The 21,553-nt window shown below is 38.5% G+C and overlaps 1 pseudogene; it reads right to left on the bottom strand.

The window, feature by feature from the left end:
- Nucleotides 1-1,820: 1,820 nt before the first annotated feature.
- On the bottom strand, nucleotides 1,821-1,915 carry LOC133258691 (U6 spliceosomal RNA; annotated as a pseudogene).
- Between the last annotated feature and the right edge of the window lie 19,638 nt (nucleotides 1,916-21,553).

Raw genomic sequence — 21,553 nt, 5'->3', positions numbered from 1 at the left:
TTGCCATAAACATATCCATCAAATCCAAAAGTTTCCTCCTTTTGTGTTTATTATTATCACATTGTGGGGGGGAGGTGATACACATACCTAATATAAAATTTACCCTCTTAAAAATTGTTCAAGTACAGTGTTGTTTACTATTAGTCCCCATGCTATACAATGGAGCTCATCTTTTTATTTTAATTGGAGTATAGTTGCTTTACAATGTGGTGTTGGCTTCTGCTGTACAACAAAGGGAATCAGCTATATGTGTATATGTATCCCCTCCCTCTTGGACCTCCCTCCCAAACCCCTCCATCCCACCCATCTAGGTCACCTTCCTGCATAACTGAAACTTTGTACCATACATCAACTTTCACCAGGGAAAGTTTATGTAACATAAATTCTGTATTTAAATATATGCAGAAATGCACAGTCAAAATAATTATGTAAAAACATCGTGATATCATACTGAAAATAGATGGACAGAAGATAACAAGGGCGTATAGCCAGTCTTGAATTTCCTTCTTTTTATTTCATCACCTTTCTCCCCACCCTTCACACATCTTCTTTCTTTGTTCTTTTCTAATGACTCAGGGATGAAAATTTCTAAAAGTGCAAGAAATTTAAAGTATGTAATGTGATGATTTGATATACATACATATTGTGAAAAAAATTCCCACAATGAAGTTAACACATTCATCAGCTCACATATTTATCTTATGAGTTTAAATTCTACTGTCTTAGCAAATTTCAATTATGCAATACAGTGTTATCAACTATAGTCAACATGTTATATATTGGATCCTCAGAATTTATTCATCTTGTAACTGAAAGTTTATATCCTTTTACCAATCACTCCCAATTTCACCCACATCCAACCCCTGGTAACTGCTTTTCTACTGTCTTTCTCTATGAGTTTGAGGTTTTCCTACACTCTGTTTATCTCAAAATCTTTAGTGTTAAGTATGATTTTATGAGAAACTGATGCATGCATGCATGCTAAGTCACTTCAGTTGTGTCCAACTCTGCAATCCTATGGGCAGTAGCCTGCCAGGTTCCTCTGTCCATGGGATTCTCCAGGCAAGAATACTGGAGAGGGTTGCCATGCCCTTCTCCAGATCTTCCCAACCCAGTGACAGAACCATGTCTCTTACATCTCCTGTATTGGCAAGAGAGTTCTTTACCACTAGTGCCTCCTGGGAAGCCCATGAGAATCCAGTAAATTTTAGATAATAGGAAGGTAGGATGAACTTGACTACTCTTGGGGATACGCTCTGACTTTATATGTTGATTAGCCAGTGAAATATTGGGATTATAAAAAGACAACAAACATGTTTTCTATTAAATGAACAGTCAGATAAATTGAGATTGGGAAGGCCCCATCCAAGCAAGTTGGCTTGGCCATAACTTATTTTTGAAAATTAATTTACTAGAATTATATATACATCACCCTTGGGTCCTTAGTTCATGGCACACTATAGTGAAAAATACATCTTTCACGTGTGTCAAACCTTCAGAGCTGACTACCATATACCCTGGACCTTTACAACTTCATTAAGTTGACAAATGTCACCTAATGAGGCCTCCTGGGAAATGATTCTGGTATACATTGTCCACAAGGGAAAGCTAGACATCCATTGTAAGTGTATTTTGTTTGTTATAATCTTATCCAGGCTTTTTTTTTTTTTTTTTTTTTGAGTAACATCGCTTTACACTGCCGTGTCAGTTTCCTCTGCACAGCAAAGTGAATCAGTCATATGTATAAAATACATCCTCTCATTTTTGGATTTCCTTCCCACTTAGGATACCACAGAGCACCAGGTAGAGTTCCCTGTGCTATACACTAGGTTCTCATTAGTTATCTATTTTATACGCCATGCTAATCTTCTCTGTATTGTTCCAATTTTAGTATATGTGCTACCCAAGCCAGCACCAGCTTATTTTGACTTATATTTATCAGTGGTCAGTGTATGAAATTATTTTATATTGATTGATACCATTTGTTATGTATTTGGCTTAAATATTGAGGACATAATGATAAAATAAAATTTATCGATAAAACATTTTATTGCTCACTGTAAAAGCAAGACAGAAAATATTTGCAAGATAGCTTTAAAATCTGTGCTTTTAAATGAAAAGGAGCTTCTTAGAAAGAAGTTTCATCATCTAATTTATGGAAATAGTAGGCACCAAATAAATTTCAATGTGTTTTTTTCAATTATAAAAAAGTACTTAGATACTTCTAGGACAAGAGGCATAGTTCTGGCTATTATAGAGAGTACTTAAAAAAAAAAAAATGACAGTCCAGCATAAGAGTTGGGCCATAATAGAGAGTAATAATTGTCATACCAGAGTTAGGATAAATCACTGGGGAGAAAAAGATTAAATCCAGATGGGCTCAGGAAAGTCCTGTGTGGAGATGGTGTTTACACCAATCTTTAAAGGATGGAAGTTCTCTTTCAGTCACGTTCTTAGATACATTTATATTGTACATCTGATAAAACACTTTTCTACTCTGTATTAGTTAACATATCTGAAATGTGCTTTCAGCATGCCTGACTCTGCCCAGTTTGGTCAGCCCTACACAGCTTTGTTTTATGAATTAATCTATATATTGGAATGTCTTTGTTTCCGTTTATTAACAAGACTGAACAAATATTCACAGCTGGCTCAGCCCTGCCTCTCTGAAGTCACAGTAACATCTTCCAAAGTGAATATTAATAGTTATTACCAGTGTCTGATTGAATAAAAAGTCTGTCTAGCATTACAGCTAAATATTAATTAATTCTTGTGTTATAATGTTGACAATTTGAATCTTATATGATACCCAACAGATACTAGAAACTCAAGAAATATTTTCAAAAATAATTTAGTGAATTTTAATTGGTTTATCTTAACATTTATATTGAATATACACAGTTTTTTTTCATAGCTTTTTGAGTGTGTACGTGCTAAGTCGCTTCTGTTGTGTCCAGCTCTGTGCAACCCTGTGGGCTGCAGCCTGCCAGGCTCCTCTGTCCATGGCATTTCTCCTGGCAAGAATACTGGAGTAGGTTGCCATGCCCTCTTTCAGGGGATCTTCCTGACCCAGGGATAGAACTCGCATCTCTAATGTCTAACCTGCACTGGCAGGGGAATTCTTTACCACTAGCATCGCCTGGGAAGCCCAGGTTTTAGAGTACAAAGGAACAATAAGCCATTTATATATGGTAAAGAGCTGATTGGCAGGAGTTGGCTCACTGATTTATTTGTAACCATCAGGCTGGAGGAGCAGTTAGGACTCAAATGTGATCAGATTCCTCAGCACATTAGCACTGCATCACTGAATTGCTGTCCTCATGGCGAGCGTCCTGCAGTTTATCCTGCTTATTTGTCCTAAGGTACTGGCTTGGGAAAGCGACTCTGGATTAAGATATTCAATTCTTACTTCTATATCTATCGATCTAAAAATGTTTACCCTGTGTTTGGATGATGAATCCAGCCTTATTAAACAGCATACAGTACTGTTAATATTTTTGCTTTCCTAATTTAAATTTTTTATTTTCTGACTCTGTATCTGTCCTTGCTCTTAACTTGAAAATTCTTCTTGAACTTCCACAGTCTCCCCATTTGATTTTTTGTCTACCTTTTGAGACAGATTCTTCTGTTTTCATTCCTTACACATAGGCCTATTAAAGATGTTCTTTTGTAACCTCTGATAGCCTCACTCCCATCATTGTTTTAAATGGAGATCGAAGAAGCAGCAATGTCAACCGTTCTAAACTCTGATCTCTGTGCATCTGGGCATTTCTAAATTACCATATTAACTCATCCTGGTAACTATTAAGATTCAAATATTTTATAACTGTTGTAACTATTCCAGAAAAATAAAAACATTAAGTCCAACATGTAAAGTGAAAGCTCTTCTACAATACAGAAATAAGTTTCTTGTAAGTTTTTCAGTGGTATAAATGTTGTTTTAACCTGAAAATATGCCAACTTAAAATATATCACAGAAAAAGTTATAATAATTATAGAGGATAGATATTTTGAGTTGACAGAATCACTGGAATGTTTTCAGTATTACTGCAATGGAAATTTTACTTCTTAGAGTTATGAAGATACTACCACATAATGAATGGATAAGTACCAAATTCTGTCTGTGCTCCATAATGATGTTTCTTATCACAAAATATTTACTTTGCCTACTTTCATAGTTGATAAAAAATCTTGCTCAATGCCAATTTTCTAGACAATTCTTCCACTGTATTATTAATAGTAAGAGTTCCTGGTTTTCTTTCTTCAATTCAGATGAAGCACTAAAGAAAGGCCACAAACTCTGAAATCACCTTATAACAAGCAACATGACTTGGGTTCTACAACTTTTTCCATGAGACAGGAAGCAATTGAATGTCTCCATGGCTTTATTGAAAGTTTTTATAAGTCTAGACAAAAACTTACACAGAAGCTGGTTGCAACCTTGTAACTACAGAGTGAATATATGCAGAATGACTCTCTACTGAGAGTCAGTAATTCCAATTACACTCATGATCTCTGGGAGTAGACCAGTTCATTTGTTTGTAACTTCTTTACAATTCCAAATAATTTTGGATCTTGATTTAAGCTTCATGAAACTGAAGATCATAAACTAGTGAAAAAAAAATTGGTATAGGACTTCATTTTATACTTTATTTTTTTTTCATTTTATACTTTAATTCACTTGTAACACTATATTATAAATTGATATGTTAATATTTTCAAATTTTGATTTTTTATCTACATACAAACAGATTTTGTTAGCATTTAAGTAGGATGACTGTTACATAGAAATGCATGGATTTTGAAATTCTTTTTAAGATCAGACTATTTATTTTTAAAAACCAGTCTCTATAAAGACAAAGTTATTAGGAAATAACCAAGATGTCTTTGTAAATCATCAGTAGTGTTTTGTGATTAATGGCCCATTGATAGTTGAAGTTGCCTCTTAAATAAAAGAAGCAGCAAATCAAACCTACTTGACTCTTGGTAAACTTTGGTTTAATCCTAGGCGCTGTGTCTGTCATTAAATCAGTATTGCTAGGTGAGCAGCAGCAGCTAGGTCTACTAAGGTTGAAATGGGTTATCAGAATAGGAAGTTAGGTTAATTAAGGTAAGTAACAGAAAACGATCATATATATTTTGGGTAGAAAGTGATAAGTCAATATAAGAACACAGATATTCTCTTGGAATAAGTCAGTGCCTCCAAAGTTTGTAGAAACAGAAAATAATAAACTCTCCAAATTGCTTCCCTGCTTCTGCATACTGGTTATGTGACATTGCTAAACTATTTTCACTCTAAACAAATTAACTTCCTTTATTTCTCTCATCTGGAGGGCAAATGTATCATAATCTTCCCAGTTACATCCAAGGTCTAGCCTTGGTCTTAATTCTAAGACGAAGGGAGAGACTCCTACTAACTGTTTGGTTCTTTCTCCTGGTCCAATTCTTTTTAAAGAGAGGCCAAAGTCATGTTCTGCCCAAACATAATGGGGTAGTGTCAGGTGGGATACAATGCCTGTACATGTAGAAAGTTTCTGGGAAAAGGCGAATCACGGTGAACTGGGAAGATACCCAAATTAAAACTAAGTTATTAGTATGATCTTATCAGATTTTATTAGCACATTAAAGAAAACACATTCATAACTATTTTGAAAGGAGCTCTCATGCAAAGAGCTTTCCTGTCAATAGAGAAGCATAAAGATTAGGTAGATAGGGTTTCTACTCTCAAAGTGCTTATAATTGGATGTTTGTGGTACTTGACAATTTCATTACCTCACTGTTGGCTATGGGATTATCACATATTCATAGTGAAAAATTAATATTTACCAACTTAAAAAGTAATCTATCACTACATGGGAAATAGATGGGGAAACAGTGGAAACAGTGTCAGACTTTATTTTTCTGGGCTCCAAAATCACTGCAGATGGTGACTGCAGCCATGAAATTAAAAGACATTTACTCCTTGGAAGAAAAGTTATGACCAACTTAGATAACATATTCAAAAGCAGAGACATTACTTTGCCAACAAAGGTCCATCTAGTCAAGGCTATGATTTTTCCAGTGGTCATGTATGGATGTGAGAGTTGGACTGTGAAGAAAGCTGAGTGCCAAAGAATTCATGCTTTTGAACTGTGGTGTTGGAGAAGACTCTTGAGAGTTCCTTGGACTGCAAGGAGATCCAACCAGTCCATTCTGAAGGAGATCGATACTGGGTGTTCTTTGGAAGGAATGATGCTAAAGCTGAAACTCCAGTACTATGGCCACCTCATGCGAAGAGTTGACTCATTGGAAAAGACTCTGATGCTGGGAGGGATTGGGAGCAGGAGGAAAAGGGGACGACAGAGGATGAGATGGCTGGATGGCATCACTGACGCGATGGATGTGAGTTTGAGTGAACTCCAGGAGATGGTAATGGACAGGGAGGCCTGGAGTGCTGTGATTCATGGGGTCGCAAAGAGCTGGACACAACTGAGCGACTGAACCGAACTGAACTGATTTTACTTTTTTAAGCATATACATAATAGTTGCATAGATTTATGTGTAAGTTTACTAATGATGATTTACTAATGATCAATCAAACAGCAACAAGAGACAAAATATTTGAGAAGTCAGGCAATCATTAACATACGTGGTGTGATTGCTGTTTTACAGATCCAAGAGGACTGTAAGATACAGAAGAGTTGACTCCATAGCTCTTCTACAAGGTCAAGTCCAGCTTTTGATAATCTATCAGCAATTTTAATTGATTCCTAAAATTGTTAGAAAAGTGTATAGATCTTATTTGCATCTATACAAAGACTTCCCCAATGGTTCAGTGGTAAAAGAATCCGCCTGCAATGCAGGAGATGTGGGTTCAATCCCTGAGTTGGGAAGATTCCCCAGAGGAAAAAACGTCAACCCACTCCACTGTTCTTGCCTGGAAAATCTCATAGACAAGGGAGTCTGGCAAGCTACAGTCCATGGGGTCGTAAAGGTCAGACACAATTGAGCTATTGAGCACACAAACACACATACAAAAGTTTGAAATTGTAGGGAGAGTCACTTCTGGTGAGTCAGTGGCTCCCTTTGGTCCCTTACTCTCACCTCGTAAAGCTGACATGGATCACAGGGCTCCTCACTCCCAAACCGTCCATGCCTTCACATCTCAGACTGAAAGACAAAATCCTCACTACGAGAGAAGACGATGGCACCCCACTCCAGTACTCTTGTGTGGAAAATCCCATGGACGGAGGAGCCTGGTAGGCTGCAGCCCATGGGGTCGCTAAGAGTCGGACATGACTGAGTGACTTCACTTTCACTTTTCACTTTCACGCATTGGGGAAGGAAATGGCAACTCACTCCAGTGTTCTTGCCTGGAGAATCCCAGGGATGGGGGAACCTGGTGGGCTGCCGTCTATGGGGTTGCACAGAGTCGGACGCAACTGAAGGGACTTAGCAGCAGCAGCAGCATGAGCCAAAGACCCCACAAAGTCTCCTCCTCCTCCCTCTTTGCTCTCTGAACTGATCTAGAACTTTCTCCTGCCCATTCTGCTTCTGACATACTGCTCTTCTCACTGTCTCTCAAACATCCCCAGAAGCTTTTACATTTGCTGTTTCATCTACCAGCACTGTTCTTTTCTCAGATGCCTGCACGGCTCCAGGCCTCATTTTCTTCAGGTCTAGAATAACAACACATTTTCCACACCCCAGCCTTTTCTATCCCAGTTGCTTTACTCTGTATCTGGCATGCAACATACTCACTCAAACTAAAGCATGAGGGACTTTGTTTAATCTAACTACAATTTTCTGTCATAGAGTTTTAAGTCATTTTATAAAAACATTGAACCTAGGAAAGTTGTGAAATCATGTTGGGAGATCTTTTGAAAGTGTGAAGTTCCTACCACTTTTTAGCTTCTCTAATGGCTCAGATGGTAAAGAATCTGCCTGCAGTGCAGGAGGCCTGGGTTCCATCCCTGTGTTGAGAAGATGCCCTGGAGAAGGGAAAGGCAACCCACTCCAGTATTCTTGCCTGGAGAATTCCAGGACAGAGGAGCCCTCATGTCCTAAGAGTTGCAAAGAGTCAAACACAACTGAGTGACTGACACTCACTCTTACCAGTTTGGGAGAGTTTATGAGCAATCTACCCTGAACTTAGTAAATAAGTTGTGATTACTTCACATGCTCATGGTACAGGTGGTTGACAAGTAGTCAACAGGCAATGGACTGTATGAGATTTGGAATCAGAGGAATAGTATTGAATATCAGTGTTGCCACTTCCTTACTTGTAATTTTGGACAAAGAGATAAAATAGTACTGAAGATAGTAATAATAGAAGCTTAAAATATATGAATGAATAAGTGAATGAACTTTTGTAAACCGCTTAAACTTTTTTATTAAAGACAAGTAGAACTTATAATATCTGGCTCACTTAGTTGTAATGTGGATGAAATAAAATACGAAAATGCACTATAAAGTGAAAAACAATGTTAGTGTTGTTACTCTTGGAAATCAGGAAAGTAATGCAGTAAACAAATAACTGGAAAAAAAAAATAACTGGAAGAAGTTTATACAACCTTGTGGGTAGAATACTGGTCAACACATTGATATGCACAAATCTAATCACAGTATAATTGTGAAAGTATAATAGTGAAAAACTAAATATAGTAATGTTTTTGCCAGATGACTATGTTCCAGCTACTAAACTAAGAATTTTAGAGCATTATTGCTAGGAATCACTACTGCAATCCTATGAGGCAAGTGATTATTATCATGCTAACATTATAAATGAGGAAAGTGAAAGAGTAACCAGTCACATATCACATAGCTTAGTAAACGCTTCAACAGTGACTGGAATTGGTATGTTTCTTAGTCACTCAGTATTTTATCCACTCAGATTGATATTGTCAATCTAAATTCATAATAATTCATATCCTCCCATCAGTTTTACTTTCCTCTTTGAAAGTAGAACTATAAAAGGTAAAGAAAATTAATTAACATTTGTTAGGATTCAAAAACAAATATACAAATTCCTCCACACATGGAAAAAAAAAAAAAAACCTGCTGCAATGAGTCAGAAAAACATGAGGTCAGGGGTGTTTATATAAATTTGAAATAAACATACAAAAGGATACATCCTCAGCAGCATTGGTAAATTTTATTGCAGGATGTGCTTGTTAAGGAATTCACAAATAAAAGCCCTCAAGAGTTCCGGCCCAGCTGCCCCTTGCAGAGCATAATGGCTCTTTGGCCCTCTGTTCCACCAGAGGTCACCGCACCACTTGCCCAGCAAGGCCTCCAGGTGTTGAAGGCGGGTCCTCCCTACCCCAGTGGTGACCTCCAGGCACATAGAGTGCTTTCCTGGGTCTTAAGGGAGGATGATCCATCAATATAAGTAAGCTTTTCTGCTCCTATAGAATTCGTAGAACATGCAAGGAGGTGCTTAATTACCCAAGCCCTAGAAATTCCAATGCATCTCTTCTCATGCTTGATTATATAAAAAAAAGCAATGAAAATTGCTGAAAGACTGTGCTTTGAATGAGGTTGAAACCCAAGAAGTAGAATGTAACTGAATTACCACTATCTTCAATTTTTTGTCATTTGAAAGATCAGCTCTGCTGTGAACAACTTTTAGGTGTTGCATACATAAGTGGTTTTTTCCTCCAGTGTGATTTTTAACTTAAATGCTGATGGCAAGAAAGAATTTCAGGGGGTGAATAAAATGCACTTACAGGCGAAACAGCCATCTGATTGTGAACTTAGCTCTTGCATACTAAACAGGAGAGTTTTGTCTCTTGTCTCATAGCTACAGAAAAGCAGGAAGTATTTGGAAGGGAAAAATGAGGATTAGGAGGAAGTGGGGGGTGGGGAGGTCTGGTTTGTCTATGTGACACACTTCTTACTGGCACTATGCCCAGAAGTGTTTTCATGCTGCTTTGAAAGACAGAAGCTGTATAAGAAAAACTCTAAAGAGACTGCTTTTCCTGAGAAAACATTTGAGACAAGACAGTCAGGGCAAGCCAGGCCAGAATGGGCCATGAGACCAGACCTGACCAGGTGCGGGAGCCTGGTCAGTGTTGTGAAAAAGGCCAGGAAGAACAGTGAGGTGAGATGCCCAGAGAAGATACTGACCCTGAGGTCCTTGGAAGACTTCAGGGCTGGGGGCAAGTAGAAAAGGCAGCTTTGTGAAGTGGAGGCAGGGGAAACAGTAGAGAGGGAAAACACTTACTTTAAACTAGTGGGTAATGATCATAAAGAATTGGCGACTTGGAGATTAAAAATAAATGTTAGGATTTACCTAAAAGAAACAATGCAATATATACAAATATTTATATACATGGGAATTTGCTGCAGTGTTATTTATAATAATGAAAATTTTAAAGTAATCTATATGCCTGAAAGCGTTAATCTCTCTGTTGTGTCCAACTCTTTGCGACCCCATGGACTATAGCCCCTAGGCTCCTCTTTCCGTGGAATTCTCCAGGCAAGAATACTAGAGTGGGTAGACATTCCCTTCTTCAGGGCATCTCCCCAATCCAGGCATTGAACCTGGGTCTCCTGCATTGCAGGCAGATTCTTTACCATCTGAGCCACCAGGGAATATATATATATATATATATGAAATACATATTATATATTTATATATATGACATATGTGTGAGTATGTAAATATCATAGAATAATATATAACCATTAAAATGTATATTCTAACAATATTTTAAGTCTAAATAAGTATATTAAGTTTAAAATTAGATACAGCAGTATTATATAAATATATATTGTTTAAAATGAGATACAGCAGCATTATATAAATATCTACATATTTATATATAGAGATATATAAACATATCATGATATACATATATAATACATATATATGCATGTGTACGTATGTATGGAGAGAAGAAGAGAAAGATAATGAAAGGATACATCAAGATGTCAACAATGATTACTTTTAGATGATGGAATTGCATATAATTTTAATTTACCTTCTCTGACTTTTTTGTGTTTTTCAGATTTTTTAAAAAACACCAGAGTTCTCCTTTATATATTCTTAATTTTAAATGTCACTTGTAAACATTTTTTTAAGTTTTCAATAATACCTAATACAATTTTTAATTAATTTTTATTGGAGTATAGTTGATTTACAACATTGTGTTAGTTTCTGCTGTGCAGCAAAGTGAATCAGCTATGCACATATCTATCTGCTCTTTTTTAGATTCTTTCCCCATATGGGTCATTACAGAGTACTGAGTAGAGTTCCCTGTACTATACAGTAGGTTCTTAATAGTTAAATAAAATGTAAAGTTCCTCTGTTCCAGTTCCTCTCAGACCCCTGTAATGCTTTGAGTCACATCTCTTGATGTCCCTGTATTTATCTATGTTTGTTTTCCATTCTTTATTAATTCTTGTCAAGATTTTAAATAATATGTTTATATCTTATACTAGTTATTCTACATATGCCCCTGACTCTTTCTCTGCTCTTTATTGACCAATCCCACTCCTGTATATATATCTACAAAAAAATAAAACTACTAATTCTAAAAGATACATGCACCCCAATGTTCATAACACCATTTACATTAGCCAAGATATGGAACAAATTCATTTCCATCAACAGACAAATAGTATATGTATATACATATATGTTGTATATATATATGTTATATATATGTGTGTTATATATATGTTATATATATATGTTATATATGTGTGTTATATATATATGTTATATATATGTTATATATATGTGTGTTATATATATGTGTGTGTATATGTTTTATATATATATATATATATGTTCAGTATATATATATGTTTTATATATATATTAAATGGAATATTACCCAACCATAAAAACTGAACTTCTGCCATTTGCAGCAACATGGATGAATCTAGAGGATAGTATGCTTAGTGAAATATGTCAGACAGAAAGAGACAGATGCCATATAATATCACTTGTATGTGAAATCTAAAAATTAAAACAAATATATATATATATGCAAAACAGAGACTCAGAAACAAATGTAGAAACAAATATAGAAACTGGTGGTTACCAGTGGGGAAGGGGAGAGGGAGGGGCAAGACAGAGGTATGGGATTAACTGATACAAAGTACTATATATAAAATAGATAAGCAATAAAGATATATTTTATAGCAAAGGGAATTATAGTCATTATTTTATAATACCTTTAAATAATCTAGAAAGTGTTTTATAATCTATAAAAATACTGAATCACTATCCAAAACTAAAATAATGCTGTATATCACTATACTTCAATGAAGTGAAAGTCAATTTATGTCAGCAAGGTCATGGTCTTTCTGGAGTCTCTAGGGAATACCTTTTCTAGCTTCTCATCATTGTTCAATTGCTCAGTCGTGCCTGACTATTTGTGACCCCAAGGAATGCAGCACACCAGGCTTCCCTTTTCTTCACCGTCTCCCAGAGTTTGCGCAAATTCGTGTCCACTGAGTCAATAATGCCAAGCATCCATCTGATCCTCTGTCATCCCCTTCTTCTCCTGCCTTCAGTTTTTCCCAGCATCAGGGTCTTTTCCAATTAGTCAGCTATTCGCATCAAGTTGCCAAAGTATTGGAGCTTCAGCTTCAGCATCAGTCCGTCCAATGAATATTCAGGGTTGATTTCCTTTAAGATTGACTGGTTTGATCTTTTTGCAGTCCAAGGAACTCTCAAGAGTCTTCTCCAATGCCACATTTCGAAAACATTAATTCTTTGGTGCTCAGCCTCCTTCATGGTCCAACTCTCACATCCATACATGACTATTAGGAAAACCATAGGTTGCACTATATGGACCTTTGTCAGCAAAATAACGTCTCTGCTTTTTAATATGCTGTCTAGGCTTCTCATAGTTTTTCTTCCAAGGAGCAAGCGTCTTTTGAGTTCTTGGCTGCACTTACTGTCTGCAATGATTTTGGAGCCCAAGGACATAAAGTCTGTCACTCCTTCCATTGTTCCCTATCAATTTGCCATGAAGGGATAGGACCAGATGCCATGATCTTCATTTTTTGAATGTTGAGTTTTAAGCTAGTTTTTTTACTCTCCTCTTTCACCTTCATCAGGAGACTCTTTGTTTCCTTTTTGCTTTCTGCCATAAGGATGGTGTCATCTACATATCTGTGGTTATTGATATTTCTCCACACAATCTGATTCCAGCCTGTGCTTCATCCAGCCCAGCATTTTGCATGATGTGCTCTGCATATATAAGTTAAATAAACAGGGTGAGAATATACAGCCGTGACATACTACTTTCCCAATTTGGAACTAGTCCATTGTTCCATGTCCAGTTCTCACTGTTGCTTCTTGACTTGCATACAGTTTTCTCAGGAGGCAGGTAAGGTGGTCTGGTATTACCATTTCTTTAAGAATTTTCCACAGTATGTAGTGACCCACACAGTCAAAGTCTTTAGCATAGTCAATGAAGCAGAAGTAGATATTTTTCTGGAATTCTCTAGCTTTTTCTATGATCCAACAGATGCTGGCAATTTGATCTCTGGTTCCTCTGCCTTTTCTAAATCCATTGTCAACATCTGGAAATTCACAGTTCATGTATTGTTGAAGCCTGGCTTGGAGAATTTTAAGCATTACTTTACTAGTGTGTGAGATGAGTGCAATTGTGTGGTAGTTTGAGCATTCTTTGGCATTGCCTTTCTTTGGGATTGGAATGAAAACTGACCTTTTCCAGTCCTGTGGCCACTGCGGAGTTTTCCAAATTTGCTGGCATATTGAGTGCAGCACTTTCACAGCATCATCTTTTAGGATTTGAAATAACTCTGCTGGAATTCCATTACCTCCACTATTTTTGTTCATAGTGATACTTCTTAAGGGCCACTTGACTTCGCACTCCAGGATGTCTGGCCCTAGGTGAGTGATCACACCATTGTGCTTATCCAGGTCATTAAGATCTTTTTGTATACTTCTGTGTATTCTTGCCACCTCTTATTAATATCTTCTGCTTTTGTTAGGTCCATACCATTTCTGTCCTTTATTGTGCCCATTTTTACATGAAATGTTCCCTTGGTATCTCTCATTTTCTTGAAGAGATCTCTTGTCTTTCCCATTCTATTGTTTTCTCTGTTTCTTTTCATTGATCACTTAGGAAGGCTTTCTTATTCTCCTTGCTCTTCTTTGGAACTCTGTTCAGATGGGTATATATTCCCTTTTTTCCTTTGCCTTTTGCTTCTCTTCTTTTCTCAGCTATTTTTCAAGGCCTCCTCAACCATTTTGCCTTTTTTGCATTTATTTTTCTTGGGGATGGTTTTCTAGCTTCTAGAGACCACTTATATTTCTGGAACATGCCCACTTTCTTCTTCTTGATACCCAGTAAGTAGTCTCTCCAATCTCTCTGACTCTGACCTTGACTTCTATGCTTTCCCCTTTCACTTATAAGGACTCCTGTGATTGCATGTAATTAGAGTGGTCTATCTGGATAGTCCTGAATGATCTCTACATCTCAAGATCATTATTATGTCTCTAAAGTCCTTGCCAACAAAGGTTCGTCTAGTCAAGGCTATGGTTTTTCCTGTGGTCATGTATGGATGTGAGAGTTGGACTGTGAAGAAGGCTGAGTGCCAAAGAATTGATGCTTTTGAATTGTGGTGTTGGAGAAGACTCTTGAGAGTCCCTTGGACTGCAAGGAGATCCAACCAGTCCATTCTGAAGGAGATCAGCCCTGGGATTCTTTGGAAGGAATGATGCTAAAGCTGAAACTCCAGTACTTTGGCCACCTCATGCGAAGAGTTGACTCATTGGAAAAGACTCTGATGCTGGGAAGGATTGGGGGCAGGAGGAGAATGGGATGACAGAGGATGAGATGGCTGGATGGCATCACTGACTCGATGGACATGAGTCTGGGTGAACTCCAGGAGTTGGTGATGGACAGGGAGGCCTGGTGTGCTGCGATTCATGGAGTCGCAAAGAGTCGGACATGACTGAGCAACTGATCTGATCTGATCTGAAAGTCCTTTTGCCAGGTAAGATAAGAAATTCACAATCTCTGACAACTTGACCATGAACATCTTGGGGGTCATCGTTCTGCCTGCTACCATGGCTAAAGATAAAACTCCAAATCCAATTATATAATCTGCAAAATTACAAAATAGCTAAATGCCTGACTCTCCAAGTCCTCCATACCAAGGGTAGGCACTGGTCAGAAAGGGATGTGACCCTTAGACCTGGAATGGGGATACTTGGGCAAACATAGATAAATCTGACCACCATTCTCTCCCAAATGCCTCTAAGCCACCCCTGTCAGAAGCGGCACCTCCTCACATGTCTTTCTTTTGTTTTTCCCAGAGAGGCTTCTTATCCTTCATTTGTTCTTATTCAGGTTCCACCACTTCTCACTCTTTTCAGGTTTGTAAAAGATCAGATCTCAGAGTGTCCCAGATGGAGAAAAGATTTGGCCTGGATGCCACTTAGGAAAAAGATAGTGAATATGCCAAAGAGCTTATAAGACTTTCCTATGATATTTCAATAAAAACCTGGGGAATACAAATGTAAATGGTTTCTGAAGATGGTGGTCAGATACGATGGAACATAAGGTTAGAGTTGTTTGAACTAAGCCATTGTTGCTCTTATTGTGATTTTAAGTTTTGGTTTGTTTTCTTTCTTTTCTCTTTTTTTTTTGGGGGGGGGGCAGGGAAAGGCCACCATATGCCACAAGTGGGGATCTTGGTTCTCTAACCAGTGATCCCAGCCAGGCCCTTGGCAGTGAGAGCAGGGAGTCCTAACCACTGGACCACCAGGAAATTCCTGTGATTCTGGTTTTAAAGCATCAATTTTGAGTAACACTCAGTGACACTTTGGTTGATTAACTGAAGCCTCATCTCAGTAATGATCTCTATTCAACGTGCCTGACACTGGAACTTCCCTGGCATACATTAAAGGGCAAAATTCAGAGGCTCAGGGAGATGGGAATCTTAAAGTGGTTCAATTATATGCAGCCTGTTCAACAACCGCCAACTAAATCCATTGAAGGGATTCAGAGGAGACTTCCCTCCTGAAGACACTAGGAAATATGTTGGTGCTGGGAGCTTGGTGGTGACAGTCCACTGAAGGCTGGAGATGACAGCTGGGAGATGCTGCCACAGAATTGAATTTGCTGATTGTAGTAGAAACAAGAGAACGCCACAGAGGCAGAGACCAAAGAGTAGCCTCGAACCTTCAGAGGGAAGATGGGAACAATTACTATACCAGAAAGAAGAAACAGAGGTTCTGATCTAGAAGGATTTATGATTGTGGCTGGGCTTCCCTGGTGATTCAATGGTAAAAAAAAAAAAAATTCACCTGCCAATGCAAGAGACGCAAGAGAAACCACACACACGTTATTAAAGGCAACAGGGAGACTTAGGGCAGCGTAGTGGGGACAGATTTGGGAGATTTGCTCTTTGTCATGAGAACCCTAGGGGCTTCTCAGGTGGCTTAGTGGTAAAGAATTCGCCTGCCAGCACAGGAGATTTGGGTTTAACCCCTGGGTCAGGAAGATCCCCTGGAGAAGGAAATGGCAACCCGCTCCTGTATTCTTCCCTGGAAAATCCTATGGACAGAGGAGTGTAGAGGGCTACAGTCCATGGCGGGTAGCAAAAGAGTCAGACACAACTTAAACAACAACAATGGTTGTGGCTAGTTAATCACTGTGTCCCTAAGAGTGAAACATATGAGAAAACATGTAAAATGAACCCTAATGAATATGATCAAAACAGCAAAATGAAACTCTAGGTCTAGTGAATAGAAAACTGACTTGAGTTACCATAGTGGAAATTCATAACATCAGACCCAGTTTCTGAACACAGGCCAGTAAACAGACCCTGTACATCTGAAGTGAGAGGAAATCTGGGTCCCCTGGCATAAGGATCTGAGCTATAACCACACATTTGTAACTGTCTTCTGTTCCTCAGGTAGATCCTTAGGATTTCCTGCCTGGCCATGTGTTTTGGAAATATTTTCTCATTTTAGGATTTCTTTTTTATATTTATATACCTATAAAAGTAATTTTTTTAGAAAGGATACTAGGAAGTATGACTTTCCTTGCACATCTGAATATGTCTAATATATGCTTTTACATTTAAAAGGTAGTATAGCTGAAAATAAAATTTTGAATCAACATATTTTTCCCCCAAAACATTTATTCTTTGCTAATAACTTTTAAAGACACAAGAATTAGAGAGTTCTTTTGTTGGATGCAAGTCTGATTCTTGTTAAATTACAGGTAACATGGATTTTCTCTCTCCCAGCTTTGAGGTTTGAGGTTGACATATCAAAGCTAAAGAGTACAGCAAGAAGAGAAACTAGCATAAAATTATATAAGATATTAAATATTGTAGCATCTTACAGAATTGTGGTAAAATTAACTGCCTTATGATATTTCAAAATGTTTGTTAATAAAGTCTTTATCTGATACTTAAGAGATTATGTTATTACTGTAACAATAACCACACAATCAGCTAAGGAGTTTGCTAACCATACCTCAACAAACACTGGATTGGGCTCCTTTCCTCCCCTCAGAAGTCTAATAGAGTAGGTCTGGACCTGGGTGTTTGTACTTTTAACACATATCCCAGGGAATTCTGATCTTCTTCAAAGTTTAAAGAAAATTTCTATACATTTTTCCCAGCAAAATCTGCCATGTTAGAGGCGCTCAGTAATTATTTTTTAATGGGTGGAATGAAGGAATGAAAGCAAATTTGAAGGGAAACAAAAGTCTGACAACAGTTGTCTCTGTGAGGAATGCTTTACTTCTACGTCTAGTGATTTGATGAGCCAATCTGAGTAGGATAAAGAGTGCAGTGTCGTAGGGTGGTGGCAAAGAAATATCAAATCTCTGAATCTTCATCAATGAACTGTAGCATTGCTCATCAGGCTCACTAAAAGGAACTGCTTTCTCTATCAGTCTCCCAGCTCATGTGTGTGCATGTGTGTATGCTCAGTCGCTCAGTCGTGTCCAGCTTTTCTGTGACCTCATGGACTGTAGCCAGCCAGGCTCCTCTGTCCATGGGATCTCTCAGGCAACAATACTGGGTTGCCATTTCCTTCTCCAGGGGATCTTCCTAACCCAGCGATCGAATCCATATCTCCTGTGTCTCCTGCATTGGTAGGTGGATTCTTTACCACCAGGGAAGCCCCATCCCAGCACATGTGTGCTGTGCTCAGTCGTCAGTCCTGTCCAACTCTTTGCAACCTCATGGACTGTGGCCCACCAGACTCCTCTGTCCATGAGATTACCCAGGCAAGAATACTGGAGTGGGTTGTCATTTCCTACTCCAGAGGATCTTCCCAGCCCAGGAATTGAACTTGGATCTCTTGCAGCTCCTGTATTGGCAGGAAGATTCTTTACCACTGTACCACCTAGAAATAGGTACTAAATAAATAGGTGGTTCTTATTCCGGCAAATACTTTTATCTTTGATATACAACTCAGTGTACTTAATTGACACTGTTGAGCAGTATATGTATCTTTTCATTCAAGTGTGAAGATCAAAGTCATGAAATAAATATGGATTTATGCTAACCTGAGCACATTATTTTCAGTGGCATTAATTTTTGTCACTACATTATTGCCCCTTTGATGTCAGCCGAGTTATAGAAAGCAAGAAATAGGCTTGTGAGAGAAACAAAGACATATCCTAATGAGATTTAGATCCCTTTTCTGTCCCTATTTTCTATTGTGAGCACTGATTAATTGTGATTAGAAAAGGTGTTTCTAAAAAACTTAGGAGACTTAGCTCAAATGCAATTCCCACTCAGACTTCACTAGACTTTCCACTTCACACTCCAATACTCTTGCCTGGAAAATTCCATGGACAGAGGAGCCTGGTAGGCTACAATCCATGGGGTCGCAAAGAGTCAGACATGACTGAGCGACTTCAATGTCAATGTCAGTGCCAGTTGAGATCAAGACTTGGAGGAGATCTATGATAACAAAGATGTCTTCAGCCTGGAATGTTTCCCAACTTCACAGGGTCCATTCCAGGGGCCGAGATGAAGAGTCCAATCCAATAAGTGCGTATGCAGATCAGAAAGAGTCCACTGACCTAGTTTTCAAACACCCAAGATGCTTTGCCCTGAATTTTAAGTCATGCATGTAACTTAGTCCATTTTGGTTTCAAGCTCATATGGTAAAGAATCTGCCTGCCATGTGGGAGACCCAGGTTTGATCCTTGAATTGGGGAGATCCCCTGGAGACAGGAATGGCTACCCACTCTAGTATTCTTGCCTGGAGAATTCCATGGCCAGAGGAGCCTGGTGGGCTCCAATCCATGGAGTCAAAAAGAGTGGGACACAGCTGAGCATCTAACACTTATACTCAAAAGTCTCAGATGAGTACTGTGGATGAGTAGTAGGACATCTTTCAGGAGTGACGTGATCCCCTCAGACATGGAAGGGACAAGAAAGTCCTGCATTTATGGGGATGTGCAACTCTCTTGTTTTTTGTTGCAGCATCTCATACACAGTGATGATATCAGTCCTGTGTTCAGCAGAAGCTCCTAGGACCTTCCCAGGAGGGCGGGGTGGGACGGGGGTGAGTTGAGTCAAGTTTCAGAATCTGAGTAAGCAATTGGTGGGCACAAGTGTTTGAAGCAGCTGGATTCTAGTAAATGGACAATAATTATCAGGGAGTAATATCAGAGAAGAGGCTTTAAGCAGTTAACAATTGGAGAAAGTTAACCTGGAAGATTTGTCCATCTCATCCTTAAGCATAGTCATTAGTCATAATAAGTGATTGGGCAAATAGTCATAAGCTCAAACATTTGATATCCTGGGAACAAAGAGTTTCCCAAAGTCACGTTAAAAAAATGGAAGGATGCTATGTAATCTTAATGATAAAACTCAGAGATAAGAGGGTCAGATTTTGCTGATAAAAGAGAAACATGCAAATCTTACATGTGTGTGCCTGCTAAGTGTCTGATTCTTTGTGACCCCATGAACTGTAGCTCCTCTGTCCATGGGATTCTCCAGGCAAGAATACTGCAGTGGGTTGCCATGCCCTCCTCCAGGGCATCTTCCCAACCCAGGGATCAAACCCACCTACATTGGTAAGGAGTTCTTTACCACTAGTGCCAAACTCGTAACATAGTTTATATAATGAACTACCTATAGAAATACATGAAAAAATCATACTATTAGCTTTCACAGGCAGAACAGTACTTGTCCTGATTTTTAAAAATATTTTTGTTGTTTCACAGAGGATTAGAATGAATGTGCATTTCTTAATAGTTCTAGAATAATGTGTGGTGCCAGCTCTCTTGTCCCTCTACATGGGTGGTAACAGAACATAATACATCAGGATAGAATCTAAATTGTTAGAGCACTGATTCACGTAAGGAATGCAAATGTCTACAAAACAGCAAGTTTGGAGGCACCTTTACTCAACAATGAGGGACTACTTCAGGCGGTGCTGAAGCCTTATGTATGAAGTAGGAGCAGATATGTGGGAGGATAGAAAAACCATATGTTACTCTGTGATTTTTCTAAACTGATGAAATCTAAACTCCCCCAAGAAGTATCTAGGAAATAGAAAAATCAGAAACTGATAGTTGAGCCTATGATAAATCCAGGCTTCTCTGAGAGTTGAGAGAGAACTTTGGTCATTCTTTCAGGGTTTTGGAGTGTTGAGGCCACTAGCCTAATCCCAAAGCCCAATGTTTTTCCATATTGTTCACCATTGAGCAGATAATGTAGCCTGGGCTAGTATCCTACTGCAAACTTGGGGTAGTCTTTGCATGCATGCATGCTCAGTCACTCAGTTATGTCTGACTCTTTGCAACCTCATGGAGTGTATCCTGCCAGGCCCCTCTGTCCATGGGATTCTCCAGGCAAGAATACTGAAGTAGGTTTCCATTTCCTTATCCAGGGGATCTTTCCAACCCAGGGATCAAACCCACGTCTCCCGCATCTCCTGCATTAGCAGGCAGATTCTTTACCACTGAGCCCCCTGGGAAGTCCAGTATAGTCTGTAGGGGAAGCTTTTCTGTAAAATGAAAGGGGGGGGGGTTCTGATCTATAATTAGAGTAACTGTAGGAACATTTAGTGCTAAAATTAAGACATGGAAGATCCTTCAAACAAAGAAAACAGAGTGTAGCAAATCTCCCAGCAAGTAGAATATTCCGGAGGTAAAAGAAAGTCAAGAAAGCTTAAGATAAAGACTTCACGCTTGACATTACTTTGTCCACGTGACTAAGGAAACAATTTTTAAGCTGTTACAGAAGTTTCATGATTAACTTGGGGAGAGCATTTCTTTCAGGAAGCAATGAATCTATAAACCTTTCAGTTTGCCAAGCTAAGACTCACAAATAATGAGACTCAATGCATCTACAAGTTGAAGTTCCTGGTTCCAACTCACTGAAAAGCTTCAAGCCTATTTAAGGCTCCTCTTTCACCATCAATAATCAGCATCTCACTAGTGTGAATTCTATTAAGTTATAGTTAGGTACCCTGCCACCTCTAAGCTCAGTAGCATGAAAAGAGCAATATAGATACTTACGCTTTGTCCGTGCATCTCAAGCTTTCTACAGAATGGATCATATAAACTGTAATCAATGAGACAATGGAATTTAACAG

The sequence above is a fragment of the Bos javanicus genome, chromosome 12, assembly GCF_032452875.1.
Source record: "Bos javanicus breed banteng chromosome 12, ARS-OSU_banteng_1.0, whole genome shotgun sequence".
NCBI lineage: Eukaryota > Metazoa > Chordata > Mammalia > Artiodactyla > Bovidae > Bos > Bos javanicus.
This window is presented reverse-complemented; position numbering and strand designations above follow the sequence as displayed.